The following is a 6,000-nucleotide window of genomic DNA, read 5'->3' as shown; positions in this document are numbered from 1 at the left end:
CTTTTGGGAGTATTTTGAGGAACTAGTGTTCTGAATATTAAATTAAAAAGAAGTATACGTGATTTATTTGACATAAACTCTTTGTGAAATGATTAAAAAGAGACAGAAAAATGTATCTTTTTTTTTTTTAAAGATTCATTTATTCATTTACGCAAGAACCTGGGTACAGGCCAGATGCACAGGAGGGTGAGAGGATTCACTAGAGACAGAGCGGGGAATAAAACTGGCAGACTGATGAAATACACTGCTGCGGGGAGCAGCGGGTGAGACAGGAAAGGTCTACCGTGCCGTGTGGGACCCTTGCCGGCTGCCCGGTGGTACTGAACCAACGCTGCAGAGGCTGTAGACAGCTTCACAGCACCGCACTCAACTACCTGTGCCACCAGGGGAGGCCTGAAAAATGTATCATATTATTGCAACACAGGTCTTTTTGATATTTAAGAAACCTTAAGTACAAAACATTTTATAAAGTCTTCACATTCTGGGCCTCCCTTGTGGCCTCGGGCCTCAGTGCTACCACCACTACAGCCCACCAAGGTGGCCTGAGTTCGATCCCTGAGTTCAATTCCTGAGTTCGATCCGTAACTAGGGAGCTAAACCACATATGGTGCAACATACTTTATTTTGTCTCGTCCACTGCTCCCCTCAGCAGTGTATTTCAGTAGATTTGCCTGTTCTGTTCCCCACTCTGTCTCTGGTGAATCCTTTTACAGCACACTGGCCCCTCTGGCCTAAACACCAGTTCTTCTACGCAAAAATAAATAAAATCTTAAAAAAAAAAAGCAGAAAAACCTTCATATTCTAAGTACAAAACAACCCTAACCCAAAAGTAAGAGATTGTCATGCCAATTTGACATTCACAAATGAGGAGGAAAATGTTTAATTTTTATATATTTATGCTAATATTTATCATGATAGAAATATCTCACAAGGCAAATATAAAAAAACTTATTTGTGATTTTATATAGAATGACAATTCATATATTAATACTAAAATATAAAAAAAATTGGCTTAGTTAAAAATAACTAAATTTTTTTACTAATTATGAAAACTACATTAACAATTTAAGAACAAAACAAAACATTCACTGAAATAAAGTTTAACTCTACTGATTTTTAAAAATATTTTATTTTATATAATTCTTACATAATTTTTCATTTTTGCACAATGTATGCATTTTCATTTTGGTTATATTCCCCATACAATTGCATCCCTCCTCTTATTTTGACCCTAATCCTTCCTCTCCCTGCCAACCCCCTGTCCCATAGTGTGTCTCTGGTTTATAGTTGCTTGTTGATTTTGATTTTTACTTTGTATTAATTAGTCTTTTCTCTGGTCCCTTATTTAGGTTTTCAAGATTCCTGCTATGAGTGAGACCATATGGTATTTTTCTTTTTCTTTCTGACTTATTTCGCTGAGCATGATCTCTTCTAGCTCCATCCATGTTGCTGCAAATTGCATGTGTCTACTGACTTTTTGATTACTCTGAACAGCTTTTATTTATTATCCAGTAACAAATCTATGCACCAATGTTTATCTTCTATTTCTCAATGTTACATTGGAACACTCTTACTTTAAGTACATTTAACAAGCTGGCTATATATGGGTTGGAAATGGTTTTAGACGATTAAATCTGGTTTGAGGCAAATGTTTGAAAATTTTTAAACTGCAGAGATCAAATGCATACATTTCTTGAATGTGGACATATGCATACACTTACTGAAGGCATCACTGTTAAGACAATAAACATACCTCCTCTTAGCCCCTTTAAAAAAAAAAAAAAAAACAGGGTGAAAAGTTACTTTATGCCTTTGCCGCCATCATGTGGATATTAGGTTTACTAAGTGTCAAACAAGTTCAAGCCTTTAAAATAAGTTGTATTGAGATGTACCATTTATTTCAAGACTTTCTAACATGTCTACAAAACCTGAAAGCGTATGAGACTTTTTCTGTGTGTAAGGATTGATTTCTGGGACCTTTTTTTTTTCCTTTTTTTAAAGATTTATTTATTTATTTATACAAGCACTGGGTACAGTCAGAAGCTCGGGAGGGTGAGAGAATTCACCAGAGCCAGAGCAGGGAACAGAACAGGCAGACTGACAGAGTACACTGCTGAGGGTAGCAGCGGGTGGTAGGAGAGGTCTGCGCGCCATGTGGGACCCTCACCCAGTGGCCGGGTATCGAACCGGTGCTGCAGAGGCTGTGGGCAGCTTCACAACCAAGGCTCAACCACTGCGCCACCGGGAAGGACTTGGGACCTTTCAATTTAGACTAATGCTGTAAAAATCAAGCAAAAGTTAGAAATCATTTACATGAGTTATACAAGCAAAAATGAAAATATTAAAAACACAAAAAAGGGCCTCCACTGGTGGCACAGGTGGTTGCACACTGTGCTGTGGAGATGTCCACATTCTCTGCAGCGCCAGTGCAATCCCGCCCAGCCGGTGAGGGTCCCACATGGTGCGGCAGAGCTCTCCTGTCTCGCCCACTGCTTCCCTCAGCAGTGTATTTCATCAGTCTGCCCTGTCCTGCTCCCCACTCTGTCTCTGGTGAATCCTCTCACCCTCTAGCACATCTGGCCTGTACCCTGGTTCTTGTATAAATAAATAAATAAATATTAAAAAATATATAAATAAAAACACAAAAAAACTTTTTTTGGTGGAAAAATGTTACTCTTAACAGCAAATACTACATGACAATAAGAAAAATGTACTTACTTAATAATAGTAGATTCCTTGATGCCACCTAATTTCAATATTAAGGCCAACATAGTATGCTTATTGTTGCATTTGCAATGTTGGGTATTTTTTTTTTTTGTCTTAGTTCTTGGTGTTTAGTTTTTTAAGATCTGTGAAGATTTCTCAAAATATTGTACATGAGATATAAACCTCTAAGCTTTAAATCATAACTGAATGCTCAAGTAAAAAATAACATTTCAATATGGTAATTATTGTAATCTCAAGGCTTTAGAGGAAAAAAGAACCTATCACTTCCAATACTTGTTAAAATCAAAAGGAATACTTTTAAATGTTGTGCAAGAACTCAGAGCAACATGTCTCCCTTTAAATATTATTGGAAACTGAAAATTTAAATAACTAGTGAGCCACTTTGTTTAAACAAAATTTCAATGCATTTTGCAAAATTGGGGTGGGAGGAGTCTACCAATAAATATGGAGTGTTCCAAGCAGCAGGCACAATTCTCCACTCCTAGTTTTCACTCTGAAATCCAGATAATGACTCCATAAGTAATATCTTAATTCAACAATGCTTATTATTAAGGAAGTCCAACTGTCATGTCCCAGTGACTGTTTTTTCTAGGTATTGCACCTAGATGACATTATGCACATGGCATCTGGTGTGCTGTTGGCCCTCATAGACAAGCTAGATGGGTGGGACACTGCAAAGAGATCATGTCTCCTCTAGAACAAAGATATTTCAAACCACCTTAATGAAGTCTCAACTGCCATTCCTAAGAGATTGTTTCATTTTTATTTTAGTATTATTTGTGTATTGGATGGATATTAAATTTCATCAAAACTTAACTCAGTTGCCACTCAAGGTATATATTCTGAAGAACATTCAGAAAATATTTCACCCAAATCCCTATTTGTGAGATTTTTTTTTTTTTTGAGAACTAAAGTGAGAAAAGAAACAAAAGTTTTAGGAACTCCACCCACACCATGGCAGAATAGAAAGATATGGATCTCCCCCTCCCAAAAACAGAAGTATAAAACATTAATATTTTTTCAAAGAAAGATTCAGACGTGTGCCAAAAGGGTCTCATGACTTTCCCAAGTATGTTTTAAACTGAGTGTCATGCAACCATCCCAGGCTGGGAAGGTTCATTGTCAGTTCTGACAGACAAAAGAGAACTTGGAGCCTTTGGTGTTTTTGCTGTCCTTTCATGCTGAGACAGGGGGAAGACAGAGCAAGAGAGCCCCCAACACTGAGAAACACAGCACAGCAACTTCCCTGCCTTCCCCCCTTTACACTATTAAGTGCCTATAGCCACACAACTAATACATGGTTGCAAATGCAAGGCCCATCTGTTGTTTACTAGATGTCTGAATGGTGGAAAACATAGCATTTCAAGGTAGGGACTCTCTGTCAATTCACTCATTTTCCTTACACTGAAGTTGGTGGCTTGTTATGGGGATGGAGAGGGAAGGACCAAAAGGGCCATGGCAAGGGCAATGAGTATCACAGTCCATGGAACAGGCTGAGGGACTGCCACCCATGGCCCTACTAGGAAAAGTGAATTTACAAGAGGCACTTTTCAGAAAGGGAGTGTGCATAAATGCAGAACCAGGATACCTTGCTAGGAGTTCCATGGTCAGTGCAGACCAAGAAAACTCTCCCCACACTTCTCCCAACAGAAAGAGAACATAACAAGTTAGACCATACCAGGATCAATCTTTGGGAGAATGACAATGAACAGAATTGGTGGGAGAGATATATCTCCCACTCCCTTGGAAAGATCCAGGTGAGAATTTTGTAGTGCTTTACCATCCAGGCCCTTTACTGGCAGTGGTAGCAACATTAGCTGTGGTCATTGCCAGGTGACATGGAGGCACACAGCCTAATTTGGGTACCTTCTGCTTAACGGTGCAAGACCAACTGAGCCACATGACTTGCAACCTGCAGATCACACCTAGCTACACTTGCACGTTCACTCAAGTTTGGCGGAACACAACCTGCTATATAGGACAGCAACAAGGAGATTGGATTAGAGTTTAGGATACTTCAGCCAATTTGTCTTTCTGTACCTTTTAATAGATGAAATGTGAGCAAGAAGATTATGAGTCAACAACAAACCCTGAAAGGCAGGAAGAAAAGGTTGGAACCTATATAATTTCATAAAAGATAAAGCAATCAAACAAGAAAAATATAATGACAATAAACTGTATATATTAATAAGCAACCTAAATGTGAATGGTCTTTCTTTTTTTATATATTTAAAGAACAGGTTTATCAGGGAAAGGGAAAGGAACAGGTTTTGCTAAGAGAGGCCTGCATGGTTGCAGGTGGCCTTGACAGGTCACGGGTAGGCAGGAAGCTGCTGTCCTGCAGAGGGAGAGAGTTGGTGAAAAGAAGCATCTGCATAGTCACAGGTGGGCAGAGGGACTGCTTCAGTATGAATGGTCTTAACTCATCTATTAAAAGGTACAGAATGTCTTACCTATAGTAAATAGTGCTGCAATAAACATAGAAGTGCAGGTTTCCTTTTGAATTAATGTTTCTGTGTCCTTTGGGTAGATTCCTGGGGTGGAACTGCTGTGTCATATGGTAGCTCCATTTTTAGTAGTTTGAGGACCCTCCACGCAGCTTTCCATAGTGGTTGGCCCAATTTGCTTTCCCACCACCAGTGTAGGAGAGTTCCTTTTTCTAAACCTCCTTGCCAACATTTGTTGTTTCCTGCTTTTTTAATGTGTGCTATTCTCACTGGTGTAAGGTGCTATCTCATTGTGGTTTTCATTTGCATTTCCCTAATTATAAGTGATGTTGAAATTTTTTTTCATATAACTGTTGGCCATTTGCATTTCCTCTTTGGAGAAGTGTCTGTTTAGCTCTTCTGCCCATTTTTTGATGGGATTGTTTACTTTGATGGGATTTGTTTTTGTTGAGTCACGTGAGCTTTTGGTAGATCTTTGTGATCAGTCCCTTATCAGTTTTATTGTGTGTAAATTTTTTTCCCAATCAGTAGGGTATCTCTTTGTTTTGGTAAATGTCTCCTTAGTTATACAGAATTTTTTTAGTTTCATGTAATCCTAGCTGTTCACCTTTTCCTTCACTTTCTTTGCTTTGGGGAATATGGCTTAAAAGATATTACTATGTATGTCATATAGTGTTTTACCTATATTTTCTTCTATCTATTTTATGGTTTCGGGTCTTATGTTCAGTTATTTTATACATTTTGTGTTGGTTTTTGTACATGGTGTGGGTAGTAGTCAAGTTTCATTCTTTTGCATGTAGCGACCCAGTTTTCCCAGCACCATTTA

Source organism: Talpa europaea (assembly GCF_964194135.1).
Source record: "Talpa europaea genome assembly, chromosome: 11".
Lineage (NCBI taxonomy): Eukaryota > Metazoa > Chordata > Mammalia > Eulipotyphla > Talpidae > Talpa > Talpa europaea.
This window is presented reverse-complemented; position numbering follows the sequence as displayed.